Source organism: Lissotriton vulgaris, chromosome 3_1, assembly GCF_964263255.1.
Source record: "Lissotriton vulgaris chromosome 3_1, aLisVul1.2, whole genome shotgun sequence".
NCBI lineage: Eukaryota > Metazoa > Chordata > Amphibia > Caudata > Salamandridae > Lissotriton > Lissotriton vulgaris.
Window position 1 is genome coordinate 455,134,090 of NC_141689.1, and position 20,734 is coordinate 455,154,823.

Genomic DNA, 20,734 nt, shown 5'->3' on the forward strand with positions numbered 1-20,734 from the left:
ACTAAGTATAAATATTGGACCTCCTGAGACACGCTTCGGTACACTCCAGGAATTCTGGGAAAAAAACAGGACTGCCTTGTATTTCGGAGGACTGCCCTGCTGCTTCAGACCTGCCTTGTTCCCAACATGACTGCCCTACTGCTTGAGGTCTGCATTTTTTCTCTGAGGACTGCCCTGGTGCTTGAGGTTTTGTTTGTTTCTCAGAGGACTACCTTGATGCTTGAGGCCTGCCTTCTTCTTCAAAGCACTGGCCTGCTGCTTGAGATTTGCCTTGCTGCTCGAAGACGAGAGGGCATTTCCCTTGACCCCATGTTATCTGAGTGATGTCAAGGCTCATTTGGCTGACCTCCTGTTCTGAGCTACAGGGACACAAGACGCTCCAGAGGCCTCCATGCAACTGCCCTGCTGCAACTCACCTGCCTGGATCTGCAACTGAACCTCCCTGTCTTAAACTGCAACTGGACCTGCTTGAGTGTTGCTGGCCTCTTCCAGCGTCAGTACCTGAGCCCTATGTGGTGCTTCAACAGGTCCAGGATGCTTGGCTGGCATCAATTGAGAGACAAAATCCTGGACTTTGGACCCTGCATGCCAGACTTTGAGAAGATAACTTTTCAGTGGGATGAACCTGGTCCTTGTATCCAACCTGCACTCAATCAGGGTTAGCCTGACTTGACTCTGTCCCGGTCTAACGCAATCAGATACCCACAGCTAGCTCTTTCTGCTTCTTGTCGCTATTTTTACGTAACCTTTATAATTGCATATTTCATGTTCTGCTTTGACCGCACTCAACCATAACCCAATTTTCTACAATTGGAATTTAGCAAAATGATGAGAAAAAATAGAGGTTAAAGAGGAGTACTGAAATTGCACACATATATTATAAGATGAGCCTTCAACAGTGATGCCATCAGTAACATAATATAATTGTATCAGTAATGTCATAAAACAACAGGATGTCCTCTCCGGCTCCTCTGTGATATGCTTACTGTCGGTTGAACCGTGTGCCCGTGAACTATCAGCCTGATTCATGTACATGCCGTTTTGCGTGTCCCTAATAGCGAATCATAGCGATTCGCTATTGAGGACACGCAAAACGGCATTCATGTAGGAATTGCTACTTAAATAGCGATTCCTACATGTTCTTTATTTGCGAGTAGCAATTTGCTACTCGCAAATACTCCCCAATCATTCCTATGGGCCAAGAGGCCCATTGGAATGAATGGGGATTTGCGAGTAGCAATTTGCTACTCGCAACTGAGATAGCGATTTTAAGGGTGCCAGGGGTGTCCAAAGGACGCCCTAAAGCACCCCTAAAATGCACTTTTGGACAGGTGTTGCGCACACACATGTCCAAAGGACATGTGTGTGTGCTACATGCAACTTTGAATGATGCTTTTAAAAGCATTTTTCTGAGTTTTTGCTATTTACCGACAGGTCTGACCTGTCGGTAAATAGCGGCCCCAAAAGTCCAAAATCGCAATTTTGTTGTGTGTCATGAATAGCATTTGAGGAATCTCTATTAGAGATTCCTTAAATGCCATTCCACGCAAATATGCGAATTCTTACATAGCGATTTTTGCATTTGGTATCATGAATACCAAATGCAAAAATCGCACTCGCTAAGGGCCAGCAGCCTGATTCATGTACATGCCGTTTTGCGTGTCCCTAATAGCGAATCATAGCGATTCGCTATTGAGGACACGCAAAACGGCATTCATGTAAGAATTGCTACTTAAATAGCGATTCCTACATGTTCTTTATTTGCGAGTAGCAATTTGCTACTCGCAAATACTCCCCAATCATTCCTATGGGCCAAGAGGCCCATTGGAATGAATGGGGATTTGCGAGTAGCAATTTGCTACTCGCAACTGAGATAGCGATTTTAAGGGTGCCAGGGGTGTCCAAAGGACGCCCTGTAGCACCCCTAAAATGCACTTTTGGACAGGTGTTGCTCACACACATGTCCAAAGGACATGTGTGTGTGCTACATGCAACTTTGAATGATGCTTTTAAAAGCATTTTTCTGAGTTTTTGCTATTTACCGACAGGTCTGACCTGTCGGTAAATAGCGGCCCCAAAAGTCCAAAATCGCAATTTTGTTGTGTGTCATGAATAGCATTTGAGGAATCTCTATTAGAGATTCCTTAAATGCCATTCCACGCAAATATGCGAATTCTTACATAGCGATTTTTGCATTTGGTATCATGAATACCAAATGCAAAAATCGCACTCGCTAAGGGCCAGATTCTGAGAATCTGGCCCTTTGCGAGTGCAATTTACCTACATGAATCAGGCTGTATATTCTGAGAATCTGGCCCTTTGCGAGTGCAATTTACCTACATGAATCAGGCTGTATCTTCCTGGTTAGCTGCGCAAACAATATATCCTGAAATATAGCCCCACATACAGTAACACAAGCGTGACAAGCCATGATATGACTTGAGATAACATATGTTAATAGTAATTTGTCCTTAAGATAATACACTCCAAAAGTAACTTTCTGGCAGCATATTCACATGATAAATTAAGAATATTTTAGAATTTTAATTCATTTTCTGAAATTATAACAATGCCCTCAAAGGATTTCGATTAAATATACTATTAACTCAAAAAGACTTCCTAACAAAATATTTCGGAAATACTAGAAATAGATAACCAGTGCCTTATTCCGTCTATACTTCGTAAATAGTATCCCTTCTTGCACATTAGATATATAATGTCCTCGTACAGTTCAATTTCAGCACTGTATTTCCCCGAAGATCAGTTTCATTAAACTAAATGGACCATTTTGTGAGAGGCATGCTAATAGCTCCAGCTGCTAGAAAAATCTGGGCAAGAAGTTCATAATTAGAAGTTTGCCTAGGTTGGATGAGCTTATCTGACTGAGGAAATAATGGATAATTTCTTATTACTGCTTAGAAAGTGAAGATGCTATTTTTAACTTTCCAGTTACTTGGTGATGTGTGTAGAAAGCATTAACCCCATGTGACCTTTCTAAAGCCTGGTGGGGTCTTTTGGCATTTACAATTGCGCATACAGCATTGCATTTGTTTGTAAAATATTTTTACAATACTAAAAATGCAAATGCAATGCTGGTACTTTAGTAGCATTTAAAATGTTTAAAAATCTGTGCGTTCGGTATAACAGTTGAATATGACTAAACGATTTTGGATCAGAAATAAATTAACAAGTGGTGTTTTCATAGAACACTCAATGACATCACAGCTAATTGATAAATATTAGATTTGCAAGATCATCTTATTTATAAAACAAATCTAAACTGTACATTTTAGGCCATATCGCAAAGAATATTTAGTGTTACACACTCGGAAGTTTGAGACATCAATGTATTTTTATTTTTTATGTACCATCCCATTTTGGAAATCCAGGTACTAAAATGCGATTGAGACTCCATGTCAATTCACTATTTAGAAGTGGCGAGTTGTATGCCTTGCTTGCAAATATTAATTTACTATGAAATGTATCAATATTTTAAGACCGAAATCAGGTCACAAACCATTGAAAAGTTACTGACTTCCGTCTTGGAGTGGCAACCCATTTGTAAAGGTTGTCAGGATCAGCCAAGAATGTGGAATGGATACAGCTATTTTTGGCAGTCAGGCCTAATCAAGCAAGAAGAGATTGACCCCTGTTTGCCTTTTTCTGATCAATGCCGACTGGTACTAGTCATTTATATGCAGGCTGAAGCAAGGTAGAATATTGTCATGATTTAGGGCTACGATCCTCACTTTTATTTTCTTTAATCTCTGTGCACTGTAGTATCAATCAGCTGGCTTCAACTAAAAAGTATTATAAACAATTAGTTATGTGGACGCTTTATGTATGTAGTTGGAGGGGAGGAGCTTGCCTGGATGAAGATGGCCACTGCTTAAGCGAGCTCCGCGAGCAATCTACCGGCAGAAATCCTGACCCTTCCGTGCACTAGATTCCTGTATATTGCGGGTGCTGGGGGCGCTCAGTGCGAGCTTTCACCCGCGGCCGGTATCGAGACGATCCAGGCATTCAAAGTGTGCCAGAGATTTGAAGCGGATGACCTCGCGGCCTGCCGGGCAAGCATGATGAGGGCTATTAAAGCGGAGAGCCTCCGTGGCTCATGGCGAGGAGAAGGTGCACTCACCAAAGACATAGCTGCCAAGGTTTCAGATTGCTATGTGTGACTTTCTTTTTATAATTTCAGTGTAATTATGAGTGATATTTCAACCACAATGACTGACACTTTCTCGCGAACAAAATCAAGTAATAAAGACAAGGGAAACATAAATATCAGAAATTACACCCATTTGAGCAACAAGAAACTAAGAAAATATGTAAACTGCTGCAAATCACAGAAATGGGAACTAGTGCCCTTGTAAACGGATCGTAATTTTGGGAATATGCAATGCACCATTTGGTACAGCCAATAGCTTTCAACAGGGATATTTAACCCCTCTGTGTAAAATCACTGTTACCTTTTCTCCAGTGAAGTTACAACACTACCGTGCCGCACCTAGGCTGGGCAAAGTTAAAAATAATGCATCTGCCGAAGACCTTGATAAAAGTATCTCTGTCTGCCGGCTGCATACTCTCTCACCTGCTGCACAGCATCGAAGTCAGTCTGTCCCCAGTCACGACTGCTGAGGACCTTTGAATGAAAAACTGGTCACTGGGATGCATATTTATGTTTTGTGCATTAATGGGAACCTTTTCTCTGAATTAGAGATGCTTCAAACCTGCATGGTTTGTTTCTCTTAAACAATTGCTTTAATTGGATTTGTCGTGTATGAGAGGTGTGCCTGCCCCAAACACGACCTGCTCAGCCTCTCCCGGACTCAGAGCAGTGTTCAGGAGTTCTAGTGTTACCAGGAGACAGCAAGAATTTCTCGGGGCCCGGGCTGGGGCATGGACTGAGGGAGGAAATAAACACTGGAAAGCTTTAGAAATGCGAGCGCACTCGAAGAAGTGTTTTTAAGATGCAATTTATAATTACAGTTAATAGAATTCCTACTCTCCCAGGCACTTAATGAATATTCCTGGGGCCTCATTTATGAGAAATGACGCATCGCTGCGTGAAAGCAGCGATGCGTCACTTCTCAGTGCGCACTCCTTTGTGAAAAGTCCTGATGCGTCATATTTAATGTATGACGCATCATGTCGCAAGGAGTTACAGATACGTCAGTACTTATGACGTATCTGTAAGCGCAAAAGTGACGCATTGCTGGAGTGTGTCATAAAAGTGACGCAACTCCAGCAATGCGTCCTTTCACATGGGGCAAGCCCCATGTGAAAGGGCCTGCGTCAGTCTTACGCCTGCTGTGAGGCAGGCGCAAGATTTTGACGCAACGGCGTCCTAAAAGTGACGCAGTGAAATCTCATAGATTTCACTGCGTCACTTCTACGACCCTTCCTTGCGTCAATACGCCCCCTTGCATACATTATACCTGGCGCAGGTATAATGTGGCGCAGGGGTTTACAAAGTGACGCATCTACCTAGATGCGTCACTTTGTAAATATGGCGCAACAAGGCGCATTTTTTACGCCACTGGAGCGTCACAAAAAGTGACGCACCGGCGGCGTAAAAGTGACGCACAGCCTCATAAATGAGGCCCCAGATCCTCAATGGGCAGCTGAGCCCAGCTGGGGGTGGCGAGGACCGGTGCGCTGGATGAAGGTCCTGGTTGTGTCAGATATCAGGGCTGCCGCTGTGCCATTGATCATGCTGCACCCACTCTCACTGCAACTGGCCCCCGGTGCTGCCTTGATGATACTGACTGTGAGTCAGCCGCTCTGGCCCTGTCTGTGGCGGAATGGTGCAGGTAGGATCCGATTCCAGATTGGATTCATGAGCCATCGACGGCGGAAATCCACCCCCTCACCCCCGGGCCTGCACCCCGCTGCAGTAAGAGCGGCGAGGTCATGAGCTGCGCAATTGAAATTTGAAAAGCGAGGGTGGCAGCAGGAAGATGGACCCTAACTCAAGGTAGCTATTGTGTCTCACTGTCAGTCAGTCTACCATTGGGTACTGACTGCAGTGACGTCAGTCTAAGTTCGGCGCCACGTGGGTCGGCCCTCAGAGTATGCCTAACTTGGATACAATTACATTGTAGCAGTGCTTGTAGAGCTGCAAGTAGATTTAGCCAGTCTTTTTAGCCTCTGTCTACCGGGAGCAGTGCACACGGTGGGGAGAGGCACTGCAACTCAGTCATTCATATGTGCATTATAGCAGCGCTCCACGTGGCAGCTGAGGAGGCACTATAATGCGTGACAATGCATTTCAGTGCAGTGATGCGGATCACCACACTGAAATGTGTTAGACTAACACCTGATGCGTGATACTTGGCAGGGCTGCAACGATACTGCATGGCATAACGATGGTGTGAGTGGTTGTTGGACTGATGTTCCCTGGGTGAGCCTGGACGGCCGCAAAGTGCTTCCAGCCGCTCCCCGCATCGGAGCATGATCAGAGGATTGAGTTCATCACCTCATGGCAAAAACATGCGGCCTGCAGCTGGAACTCGGGGAGGCCTCCTACTGTGGAGTGCCGGTCGGCATTTAGGTAAAGCAATTAGGTAAAGCGGACAGACCTAGAGGCCTGACACGACGTGCTGTGTGAAACGATGCAGATTGGCCTGATAAGAGAGGTGAGATGCGGCGCCTCCCGCTTGAAGAGGTTCTGCAGAGTATGCAGCCAAGCTTCACGCGGACTAAGATCAGGGGACCTGGTGAATCGAAAGGGCTGGGCCTCACTCACAGCTTGGGTGTGAGACTAGTCGAAGTGAAGACCCGAAAAGGCCCCTGCAACTGCCATTGATCCATTGTTAAGGAGAGCGGGTGCCCGGGCCATTAGTAAATCTGGCGCTGGGGATACACTAGGCCTGTAAATGTAGCGATCAGCAGGACAAAGCTCCTTGACATCAGTTACTAGAGGGCCTGCAGGGCCTCTCAGTGATCAGAGTGGGGAGTGGTGATGCCCATGCCAGTGCGTCTCCCTTCGCTTGTGGCCCTGTGAGGCATGTGCATTGCACCTCAGATAGAATTGGAGGTTGGAATAGCGGTTCGGAACACTTAACTTCTCCCAGAGGCCGGACTGCAGAGCACGACCATTGAGGAGGCTGACAATGCTGACCGCGGTGTGCGGCATTGTCTCACGGCGGGTACAACAAGGCTCTATCACTGTGCCCTGAGGGATCTGGTGGGCAGTGCTACCTTGGCTGGATTCTCAGTAATTATGGGTATGGTCGACAAGGCACAGCTTAAGCTGCAGTTCGAACAGCGAAAGTCACTGCATAGAGATGATGATGCCATTCAAGCCGCTGCGGACCGGTGAAATAACACTGAAGAGCCTGGCAGGACATCCTTCAGATATTGTATGCAATGCTGAAGAGCCTATCCACCATAGATTGAAAAATTGACTCTTTAGACTACAGGATGGATCGTAGGTTGGCGCCAACGATAAGCACACACAGCACCTTGATATGACAGAGCGGAGAGTATCTGAGGTTGAGGATGCTCAAATCAATACCAATAACATTCAAAAAAGGATGGGGAAACTGCTCACTGCCCTGAAAGAGAAAGCAGGAGATTTGGAGGCGAGGTCAAGGAAGAGCAATTTTCGCATTCCACGGCTTCTTGAAACAACAAAAATGGGAAAAATTGAGTTCTTCGTTGAAAAGTTGCTTGTTACTCTGCTGGGCCGGGACACTTTCTCAGACATGTTTATTGTTGAGTGAGCTCATCGGTCCTTGGGCCCTAGGCCCCTGCCTGGTGCCCCTCCCCGACCTGTAATTGCTAAGTTATTGAATTACAGAGATAGAGGCACTGCACTGAAACCTACTAGGGATTTACGGGAACTGCAATTCGAGGGATATACCCTCTCACTGTTCCCCAATTTCACCATGAAAGTGCAGGAAGTGAGGAGGCAGTTTGCCCCCCTCAAGCGTTGGCTACGAGATCTTAGGTTCAACTATGCCATGCTGAACCTGGCCAGACTTAGGGTCACGATGAACGGAACGTCAAGAATCTTCATGGACCCTAGGTCACTACAGAAGGCCTTCAAGGATTGCAAAAAACTGAAGGCGTACAAGGGAATGGCACAAGAGCAACCAGAGGCATCAGGAGGTGACTTGGAGGAGTAGACAGTCCGAGCTGGTAAGCTGGCCTGCTTACATTTACCACAAGCTATATTACTCAGAGCTATATCGCACAAGAGATAGTTCGGATGAGACTGCAATCTGAATATTTGGAGCATATACAGTTGCTCCGGCTAACTGATGAACATAGGGAACATTTAATGAAACCTTTTCATCCCCACAAAGTGGGTGTACTTGTAAAGCGCACTGCGCTGCACTGGCGCTAAAGACCGCTGGGGAACCCGTCCTGGTTTACCCTGTGAGATGGTCCCTTTCTGGGTATCTCCAAGGTGAAACCAGGCATCCCCGGTGTCTGTGGGGGGCCGTTGTAGAGATGAGGCAAGCTTAATGCCCAGAGTTGCCGAGTGTGTTCCCTGGTTAGAGTAGGCACCGAGGCGAGAATTATCAAGTCCGTTTTGACCCTGGTCCACTACCCTGACGCGTTGGGAATTGAACCCTGGTCCCGGGCCGTTCTCTGCTTACGGGTCTGCCGCCTCTAACCAGTGAGCCACACCACTCCACTCGTGTCACTACATTTGATGAGGGTTAGTGGCATGCCAGGGCTAGATGGGATCACTGTTGCATTTTATAAAGAGTTCAAGGACCTCCTAATTCCACATCTGTGCACGCTATTTGCCGGAAATGGATGAAGGAGGGGATGATGCCACCCTCAATAAGAGAAGCACTTATTGTCACCATATTAAAGCCTGACAAAACCTCCGGATGAATTCTCGTCTTTTGGCCCTGATTGCTCCTTAATGTTAACACTAAGCTCTATGCGAAGATCTTGGCTAACAGGCCCTTGGTACCACTGTTGCTAGGCCCGGAACAGCTGGGCTTTGTCCCAGAGTAAAATGAGTTGTATAACCTGAGAAAGGTCTTTGGCAAGATACAACACATTATGCCAGAAGTTAAAGCAGCAGCGGTCTTTTTAGATGCAGAAAAGGCTTTTGATTCTGTGAATGGAATTGTATGCACCACAAGGCCATCCTCTGATAGCGAGGGGATCCCTAGCCCCAGACAGGGGCATGAACAAAACTTTTTTCTAGGTGCTGATGAAGTACCGCCCAACCATGGGTCTCCCATGGCACAAAACATGTTGATTGACCACTCCGAACTAGTTACCACCTTAGACCAGTAGCTACCTTGGTACCACAAGACCACACAATAGCACCATTATTTTCACTTAGCTGTGGCACCCTTCCGCATTAAAAATATTTTTGTCCTAGGCTACCAGTAACTATTTTAGTCACCATGCACCCACACAACCCTTTCGCTCCCTCACTTGCATTCATCTATACAGCATCCTCGGATCAAAAGCTCTCTGATAAAGAAGCCAATCAGGCATTGAAGCACTGGCCTGATGAGGAGCGCCCAATGATGAATCCTGACAACCTAACAGTTGTGTGAGGGCACTAAGATCTGATTTTCAGAACTTCCAGCGATACATACTGTAGCTAGATAGTACAACTGTGTGTACCCACCTGGCTCAGGAGGACCTACCCTTATTCTGATAACAAGGGTACTTGGAGTAAGCATCTTAAAATAAGCTACCTTTCACAACTCAGGATGGATTCTGTAAGACAGTGGATTATTAGTTGGAGTGGCTAGTAGTTCTCTTTAAGCAATAATGGCTATATTCATTAATAGGTCTAGTAAGGTCTCCATAATCGAAACCTGAACGTAACCATTGGCAGCTATAGCACAGCGCACACAGGAATAACTTAGGAAAAATGTGTAAGGCATTTATCATTACCAAAAAGAGTAGAAAAAGTAGAAAACGCAACACAATGAGTTTTAATGAGCGAATGGACCCCAATAGGATAAAAATTAGATCTAGGGAACTGGAGATATGAGTTTTAAAAGTTTAAGTTGTGTCCACCGCCAAAAATGGCAAAGTGCCAACTGCAGGCATCTAGTCACGCCAGTCCAGTTCAAAGACATGAGTTAAGGCTGCCTGTGATGGATGGTTGGATCGCTGGTTGGATATAGGGATGGTAGTTGAACATAGTCAGTGGGGCAAGGCAGCAGGCTGTGGCCATGATGTGTTCCACAAAGTCCTAAAGCTGTTGGACAAAGTGTTGGTCAAGCTGTTTTCTTTTGGTGGGTAAGCTCTGAGCAGGAGAAATGTGAAATTCTTGCCCAAAGACAATCCCTCACTGGACAGATACTTTTGGCCCCTTCACCAGGTGAAGACTTTTACTTTCAGACTTAGAAACATTTTTGGAAGTCAGGATCCTTTCAGTGGGGCAAAGCAGCATGTTGAGTTCGACTGGTAGTTTGGCCTCAGCAACTGAAGTCATAGGGCAGTCTCTAGTTCTTTTTTGCAAAACTCCTTGAAAACGTTTGTAAGTGCCAGTTTTTATTGTTATGCAAAAGAAGATCACTCGGACACTTATCCAAGGACCCCAGGGCATGAGGTACACCACTTGGGGCTCGGGACACACGGAGAGGAAGCCACCAGAGGGGCCTAGGACACATTCAGCTGGAACTGGTCAGCTGGGCTCATCAGGAAGGTGGGCTTCTTGCATCATTTGTGTTCCTGTAGATTAATAGGAGGATGGCCAATTAGCCATTGGAGTCCACTCTTCTTTCATAGGTACAAGTGGGAGTAGGTCCAGCCCTTTTGTTTCTTTCCAAAGGCTACACTAGGTGCAGTCCTCTTTCTGAAGTCCAAAGGGGACTGACTAGATGCAAAAAAGATATAAAAAATAAGTAAAATTGGGTCTTACAAGGATTTTTATGGTCCTATGACCATAAAACCCTTGTAAGACCCAATTTTACTTATTTTTTAACAACCCAACCAGACCCATGAATAAAGGGATACCAGGGGTCTGATTGAGGTATTTCATTTATATCCACTTGCCTTCACTATCACAAGAGCTTCCCAACACTGTGGTTGAGCCCACCCCGACCTGTAGGAGTCGGGGCGACCCGATGATGAAGCATGACACCACTAGGGTGTATGAGGGTAACTAAAAACAACTAGTGTTGCCCCCTTCCACCACATATATATAGATATGATTAACATATCATACACACCCCTAGTGAGTTTGTGTTTAATCCCACCCCATACATAGGTATTTATCCCTATGCGCGCTACCTACAGTGAACTAGTGGATCTCGTAGTAGGTTTCCTTTGGAGTATTTTTTGTTATGAAACATATAAACACTCATCTCTCCAAGCATGTCGAACAGAAGGGTAGTCTTGATTCTTCTTGATCAGGTTTTTGGCCTAAGTACAGCACAGAATCTGCCCTACAAGAGGCCACCAATAACATCAGGATGACCCTGGATAGAGGGCACTCCACGATTCTGGTGCTGCTGGACTTATCCACCGCGTTCAACACGATTTCCCATCAGGTACTGATCAGGAGATTGGAGGAGATAGGCCTTAGAGATGAGGCTCATCAATGGCTGACGAGCTTTCTATCCTCTCGGTCGCAGGCGATCAATCTGGGCCCTTATTGTTCGGCAGTAACGGAAATTGACCAAGGGTGTGCCACAGGGCTCTTGCTTGAACCCGACGCTGTTTAATATCTATATGGCCCCCTTGGCCGGTCTGTTAAGGAGTTGCGTATTCACCCCCATCTCCTATGCCGACGATACTCAGCTGCTTTTTCCTTTCACAAAGTTCACCCCCGAAGTCCAGGCTACCTTCTCTTCAGGAATGAGAAGGATTTCTCAATAGATGTCACACAATTTTCTACAGTGCAATGTGGGAAAGACGGAGATAATGCTTTTTGGTGGCCAACATACTTGGGCACCCCTCCTGCTCCGAAATCCTGTGTTAAAAACCTAGGTGTCCGCCTAGAACAGGCTCTTACCATGAAGATGCACGCTGCTCAGACAGCTGGCTACTGTTTTCACGTGCTGGGCCTGCTGCGCCGCATTCTTCCCTTGCTCCCGGACTCCACTTGGAAAACTCTGACCCAGGCACTTATTTTAAGTCGCCTAGATTATTGTAATGGCTTGCTGGTCTCTGCAAATGATGCTGCCCTTGATACACTACAGGTGGTTCAAAACATGGCGTCTCGCCTGATCCTCAATGCCTCCTCAAGAACCACTTCCCGGACCTTGTTTTACCAGCTCCACTGGCTCACCATACACGAGCGAGTGCATTTCAAAGTTTGATGCACCATATACAAGGCTTTGTCTGGGTCTGGTCCTGCCTAACTTGATGACAAATTCATCTTGTATGCCCCTCGGTGGCCTCACCGGTCAAGATCTAAATCCTTACTAGAGGTATCCAGAATCAAAAGAGCCAGACAGGGAGGGAAGGTCCTTTATTATCTGGACCCTTACCACTGGAATAAGCTCCCATTGCAATTAAGACAGTGCCCTGATTATCTACATTTTAGGAAACAGCTTAAGACCTTTCCTTTTTGCTTCTGATTCTTAGTAGACAGCGTTTTGTCCTGAGTCCCATCCAGTAGGGCAGAGATACCCCTGGTGCTTTTTAAATAAATAAATAAAATAAAGTTATTCATTATAAGTTGTTATAATGTAAAACAGTGCTTTTCTTTGAGAGAGCCAACCGTGACACTGTACAAAATGATTTTGCAGATTGTTCAGTGCCAGGACACATAAAACATTTTAAATACTATTCATCATGACCTATGGGCATTTAGGGCCTACCTTAGGGGTGACTAATAAATAAGCATGGGCGAATTTTGCGAATCTCGCGTTCACGAATTTTGCGGATTTGCGAACTCGCAATCCGTAAAATCCGCGAATTCTCGCGAATTTGCGGATTTTTTTTTTGTGTGTTCGCGCGGGTTTCTGCCAGTTCGCGAGGGTTTTGTACAATTTCGCAAACGCGAACTTACCGGTCGGGTCGCAAGTTTTGCGAACTTGTTGTTTCTACGTGTCCAGCCTGTTTGGGACACTCTTCTTCATCACTGCCACTCTCTGTCACCACTGCCACTCTCTGACTACTCATGCCACCCTCTGGCCCACCCATGCCACCCTCTGTTTCATCACAGCACCCTCTGGTTGTCCAGTCAGTGTACATTATTGTGGCAAAGCAAAGCACACCTTCCCTGCCTCAAGTGACCTGAATTAATTTGGGGCTGATTAATGTGTCACAGAATATTTTTTTAGCTGGCACCTGCTTCCTTAGTGCTTCCTGATTAGTGATCTTTTGCACTTGCTAAGTGCTTTCATTGTTGCAAAATTAGTCACAACACCTGCCCTGCCCCAACTGACATTAATGAATTAGGGGCTGATTAATGGATTTGAACTTCCAGCCTGGCTCCTGCTTGTCTCCCTTAGCTGTAATTCAGGACCTTTGTGGCATATGTGTAACTATTCTGAGGTTCAGAGCAGGGTCACATAATAGTTGCAACTGGCAACTGAACTCTGGAGGGGCCCCTCAGGAAGCACTACAGGAAATGGCTACTAATGATGAGCCTGAACTTTTGAACCTGGTAAGTAGTTTCAGTTTTGCTAAGATCGTATTTCTGCAATTTAGCGCTTATTCGCGGGGCGCGAAGTTGTACTGGGAAGCCGCGAACTCACGCGAACAGTGCGAGCAAGCCATAAAATCCGCTGCTCGCGGATTTGCGGATTTTGTGGGAGATTCGCGAATCTCGCGGATTGCGAATTTACCGAAAATCCGCAAAATCCGCGAGCGAAACGGATTTTCCGCCCATGCTTACTAATAAATAATAACAAGCATTTGCAATGCAATAGGTCTCGCATTATTTAAGTTTGAGCTATTGGCATTGGCATTGGCATTGCTAAATACCAATAGCTCAAAATTTAATAATAATAATAATAATGTAATAATGCGAGACCTATTGCATTGCAAATGCTTGGTATTTTTTAGGCACAAGGACATGATGTGATTTGCCCAGAGTCACAGGAAGTTGACCCTACGCCGAGACTCTCCTGGTTCCTCAGTTCAAAATTGGGCCCCAATGGCCGTAGCGACACATCCTCACCCTTGGCAGTGTTTGCACCGCGAAATGTCTTGCGCCTAACGGTGCAGGGCTGACTGGCACCAAGAAAGAAGCTTTCTTGCAGGAGTAAGTGATAAAGTGAACTCCTCACCGTCCTTGGCTATAAGTGCAGGGCCGGGTGAGCTGACCCATGGCTGTTCTACTTTTTGGAGCTGGGAGGGGTGGGAGGAAGCTCTCATGTTTTGCCCTGGGGGTTTTGCTTGAAGCAGTCTCTCTTGCGTCAGAGGTCTAGGGGAGCTCTGACGCAAGACTCCCCAACCTCTAATTAAAGACATCAGAGTAATGGGGACCCCTCACCCCCCACAGTAATCCATAAATATATGAGACAATCCTATGGGCCCGTTCCAGACAGAGCATGAATTAATAAAGCGGCAAAACTCTGAAGCACGGGCGGGTGGAGGTAGTTTATAGGCTTATAGGGGCAGGGACATGGGGGCGAGTCAGAGGAGGATATAAGGCTCACGGGTAGGGATAATGAGTGACTCACGTGACTGCCTGAAAGGTTGGGGTCGGAGGGGCAGAGGGATTCAGGAGGGACTGCAGAGGTCACATTTTTGTGGCAGAGAGAACGGTACATGGCGGTGGAGGTTGTCAACATAGGTCAGGTTTGGGCAAAGGCTGGTCAGCGGTGAAACGATGAGAGTCTGGGTGCTAATTTGAATGGAGGAGTGATGTGGGGAAAGGTCACATGACACAGGAGGAGGGCAGGAGGTATGGGGACAGGGGTGCTGCTTATGGAGGAAGATTGTTTCCCTGGCTTTGTGTACAAATCGTTAGGCTTTGCAGAGTGGGTTGGGGGTCCGGTTTCGGAGTGGTTCACCATCAGTTGGTCTTGGGGCGCAATTTTCGGGTCCTCAGAATAGGACTGAAAGGCGCATTTGTCCGGGGGTGAATTAACGGGAATCCGGGAACAAACTCATACACACGGAGTAGGGTTGGAGGGAGACAAAAGCGCGGCAGGGTTGGGGGCAGGGGTCACTAACGTAGGTGGCTAAGGAAGAGGCAGCGTCAGGTTCAGTTACAGGGCGAGAGGAGGGAAGGGGGCCGTCTGAGGAAAGGAATTTGTTAGATAAGGAGAACAGGTTGGGGCTGGCTATACCCTATTGGACAGTTCGAAAAAGTTGCGGGGGGGCTACTGCTTCACCAGGCACAGCGGGGAGCGCCACCTGAATGAAGGAGTTGGTGCCATGCGAACAATAGCCGAAGTCCTGTAGTAACAGCAAGAGACATAGCTGCCAAGGTTTCAGAGTGCATGACATGTAATAATTTCACATTTAAGTATCAGTGGCATTTAACAGCCATCATTGACACTTTATTGCACACAAAAAACAAGCAGCGAAGACAAGAGAAACATTAAATTCAACAAGTAACAAACGGGCCAGTGAGGCGATGCGAGAGAGAAGGCAGATGCTGGAGAGGGAGGGGTGGGCTGCCCATATGGAGAGGGGGGGGGGTGGGCTGCCTGCTGGGCTGGGATGCCTCTGATGATCTAATGCGAGTCACGGAAGGCAGGCGCTGGAGAGGGAGGGGGTGGGCAACTCGACCGACCATATGGCTGGGAGAAGCTGTGTGAGGGAGGCTGGGCTGGCTGGGCTGCCTTAATAATGATGATGATGGAATGCGAGCTCGTTCACGAGAGGCTTGTGGTTACGTGATTTCACGTGAACTTTCAAAAATCCGCTCGTAAAAAGTCTGCTTTTGGGTTGACAACAATAGGTCCGAGTTTCACTCGACCTAAAAAGGAAGGTTCAGGCCTATGAAAAGGGTGATTTTAAAAAGTCAAAATGGCAGTTTAAAAACCGTAATGCTAGGCTGCTGTGGCCGTCCTTAAGTCATGTTTTACATGGTAATGTTAGTGGTGGCACAACAAATGGTGCAATCCAATACTGCCTTTTTACTTACAGGCTCTGCGAACACAAGATACCATAAACTAGGGACTTATGAGTAAGTTAAATATGCAAATCAGTGATTAGGCAATTATACATATGTTTTAGGGGTCAGATCACATACACTAAGAGGCTGCACGCCAGTGTTCAGAAACAATATACCAGCAATAAAATCTAGCATAAAATGAGGGTGACCACGCTAAAAGGGCACTTTCTTACAGATCCAGCTTCACTGTCTTTGCTGGTTTCTCTATGAAATTCATATGCTGTTTACTAACTACCATTTATGCATGCAGCAATCAGAGAGAAACCAATCCCTGGTAGGTCAGGTGCAGACATGATTAATCAAAATCTAAAGTGCATCTAGTTTAATGACTTACTTTAATACCCACAATTGTGTGATTTTACACAGAAGCCAAATTCATTAGACTCTCAATTTCAGTGTGATGTAAACGTGCACCATTGTGCTACTCATCTTTGCAGGTTAACTCTGTTTCAAAGTAGAAGAGAGGGTAGCGACCTAGTTAGAGCTAATATCAATTTCCCATCAATGTCATTTGTATCCTTCTTTGCTATGGTGACAACATAGGAGCACTTTCCTGTGTGTGCCTATTTTTCTGATTAAAGTTAATGTTGGGCATATTAGGAATCAGTATTGAAGGCTTGAACTAACACTTTCACACTCCTCCGATGTTGTTAGAAAATTACATTTTAAAAGCTGCAGCAACCTTAGTTTTCAGAATTACTGAGTATAGGTGCATGGTGACGGACAAGTAGATTTTCTGCATGGAATAATTTAAAGGTATAGATGTGGCTCTCAGGTACTTTAAATGTAAGGTTTTCGTATAGTGATCCAAATCCATTGTAAAGCACTTCTCAACTTTATCATAATCTTTCTAGAATATCTGGAAAACACCTGTTTAAAGCATCTTCCTTCAATTTCTTTAAAGGATTTTGATTTAGTAGGTCTGATGTCTTTCCAGAAAACTTAGATGTTGAACATTTTTATTTTTTAAAGATTATGTGGTAATATATAGCTTGCCATAATTGGCACAAAGTCTTCTACGAATGGTGATTATCATTTATCATGGACTATGGTGCAGACATTTTCAGTCTGAGTAATAATAATACATTTTTATATACTTGCAAAGACAACACATGTTGTCTTATTAGTAATCTTGAGGCAATAGTTTGATATTCAGAGTAATATTATCCAGTGATGTTTTTTTTCCATGGTGTAAAATTTAGTGCAAAAAATCCCGCTGAACATTGTGGTTCATTACTTGTGGATGTATGTGGTTCAAGATCTGATATTCCTGATATGGTATGATCATACAAAATAAATGACTACAGGTGAGATCTAGAGATTAATGTTGCCTCAAATGTGCTATTATCAGGTTACTCTCAATTTTTCTCTCTCCATAAACAAGTTAGATGCTTGAAGGGAATTGAACAATGTTTGCTAATATGAGCTAAACACTTCAAATATGTTTCATATCATTAAAAGATGCACAGAGGAATTCAGGCATAATGTAACAAACATAAGCAGGCACTGACACAGTATATATGGCCGGGCTTGAAGTATGTGCTGTAGCTGATAGAGATATGCCTCCTTCCCTGGGTCTCAAGTTACTCCTTCTCGAGGCAGTGGGATGTGATGGCACTCAAGCCATCAACAGCCATCTCACTATGTGTGGCATCCAACTTTATGGTATTTTGCGAACGTGCACCCTTGGTCAAATGTGTTATATTGGGCCAATCTCTTCAGACATTTTTGTGGTGTACCTGTCTATCTGTGAGTTCAATCAGGGTTTGCCTTGTTAGCGTGTTTGTCTTTGGGCTAAGTGTAACCCCACCTGGGAACCATCAATCGGTAGGCTTAGGTTTGGGTTGCAGGGCCTGACTGACCATGTATCTCTGACTATGCTTTTGTTTTTAATGTAGTTTTATATAGCGTGAACTTGACCCAAAGGTATCGGGTATCAGAGCGCTTTACATGACCACCAGTTGAGATATATGAGGACACATTCAGTTTTGTTAGGCACAGGGAGATCGAGTGATTTGCCCAGAATCACAGGATGTTGCGCGTCCTTGCCAAGACTCGAACTCGGTTCCCCAGATATGAGGTCGACCACCATAGCCATTAGGCCAACTCCTCCCCCGATATAGATGAGAAGTTGATGGTTAATGTGACGGTCATCTCAAGTGAACTCGACAGCAATGATACAAGTTTGTTATTACGTGCACATATAACATGGCGGTTTTTGGTATAATATTTACCAACATTCTCAATATTATGGTGTACATTTGTCATAGCGTACATCAACATAATTTTTACTGTTATTGACATAGCTATGCATGTATAGATTATGGCATGCTTTAACATCCGTGCACCAATAATAATACAATAGAGTGGAGGAGAGTGCTGTAAAGTGTAGTGTTAGTGTCGTAATTTGGAGTAGAGTGGCATGAATTGTAGCACAATGGAGAGACGTAGCATAGAGTCAAGCAAAGTGTCATAAATTGGAGTGGCGTCTTGTACAGTCCCGTGGAGTGGTGTGGTATGTCATAGAATGTTGGAAAGTATAGTAGAGTGGAGCAGACTGTTGTACCATCGGAGTGAAGTGGCACCGAGTGGAGTAGAGGGTTGTACAGTGCTGTGTAGGGGCATAGAGTTGAGTACACTGTGGTATAGTGACACAGAGTGTAGTAGTGATTTGTAGAGTGGAGTTGCATAGAGTGGAGTAGAGTGTGGCAGAGTAGAGTGGTGTAGAGGGGAATGGGGTAAAGTGGAGTAGCGTACAGTGGAATAGCATACAATGGAATGGCATAGAGTTGAGTGACATAGAGTCGAATAGAGTAGAATGGAGTGGTGTAGAGTGGAGTGGCATAGATTGGAGTGTGGTACAGTAGAGTGGCGCAGGGTGAAATAGTGTAAAATGGAGTCGGATAGAGTGAAGAGGCACAGAGTGGTGCAGAGTGTTTTAGCTTACATTTGAATGGCATTGAGTAGAGTGGTGTATTGTGAAGTGGCACAGAGTGGTGTAGAATTGAGTGGCATACAGTACATTTGCATAAAGTGGAATTGCGTAATGTAGAGTGGCATAGAGTGGAGTGAGGTATACTGGAGTCAGGTACATTGCAATGGCATACAATGGAACAGCATACAGTGGAATGGAGAAGAGTGGAGTGGCATACAGTGGAATGGTGTAGCGTGGAGTGGCATAGAGTAGAATAGCATAGAGTAGAGTGGCTCAGAGCAGACTGGCATAGTGGAAATATGTAGAGCGCAGTAGAGTGGAGTGAAGTACATTGGAGTGGAATAGACAGGAGTGGCGTAGAGTAGTATACAGTGGAATAATGTACAGTGGACTGGTGTACAGTGAAGTGGCGTAGAGTGCAGTGGTGTAGAGTGGAGTGGAGTGGCGTGCAGTGTAACGTTGTACAGTGAAGTGTCTTGGACTGAAGTGGCATAGAGTGTAGTGGCATGGATTGGAATAGCATAGAGTGTAGTGGTGTAGAGTGGAGTTGTGTACATTGGAATAGCATAGAGTGGAGTGAAGTGATGTTGAGTGGCGTAGAGTGGAGGTGCGTACAGTGGAGTGGTGTAGACTTGAATGGTGTGGAAGGGAATGGCCTAGAGTGTAAAAGTGTAGAGTATAGTGGCATAGAGTGGAGTGGTGTAGAATGGAGTGGCATACAGTACATTTACATCGACTGAAGTGGCGTATAGTTGATTGATATGGAGTATAGTGGCATAGAGTGGAATAAAGTATTATGGAGTGGCATAGAGCAGCGTGGCATTAGAAAGGAGTGCATAGAGTGGAGTGTGGTGTTTAAACAGACATATTGTGAAAGAGGATTACAGCATGTCAGATTGGTAAATCCTTATTTAAACACAGTTTAAGTCAACACAATGAGTACTGCATAAATCATGCAAAAAAGGAAGTTTTATGTGGAAAGCAGCTTTATATGGAGCACCGTACAACACCGCAGACACCCTGAAAATGGTCCCTTCAAGTGTCTTTTTTACTAGCAGAATGTTTAAGCATATGTTTAACACACTGCTGTCCATATCACACTAGAAAGTGACAAAGCCGTTTGCCATTTTTACAGCATAGGATTAGCTAGTTCCATCAGGCTGAGCTGATAAATATAAGTAAACAAAAGGAGAGAGCAAGGGATTTTTCCACACAAGAGTGGAAGGAAAAAATACTCCCAGTACCCTGGACTGAATTATAGAAAAACAAAGGGAGGAGTATCACCACCGTTACCTCAAGGAGAGGTTCTGAATGAGATGTCAATTGAAAAAAGAAAATTTTTCCTTTTATAAAACCCCTCACTCACCAACCTGGTTGGTGACATGCTTCATCATTGGGGTCCACCCTGACGGCCGAGTGCAATCAGAGTGTGCTGCAACACCTAAACTACAGTCGAGGTGGGTTTCTTTGAGGGTAAATTGTAAAAAGTAATGTTAAAAATTGTCCTGGTATGACCAACTGAAAATGTTTTATTCGAGGGCTACTGGACAATATTAAAAAGGTGAAAAGATACTAGTAGGTGATTATGACCATGAGTAGCTATGTGAATAGTCTACATGTTTCAACCATGAAGGTAAATCACAGGTTTTCGTCAGGACCAAAAGTAAGGAAAATGGGTGGTCTGCACACACCAACGAGCAGCCGCTCCTAGATTCCTTGTGCCAAATTGCAAAAATAGATGAAAAATAGCCAAGGCCTTTTATCACTCAATGCACAGT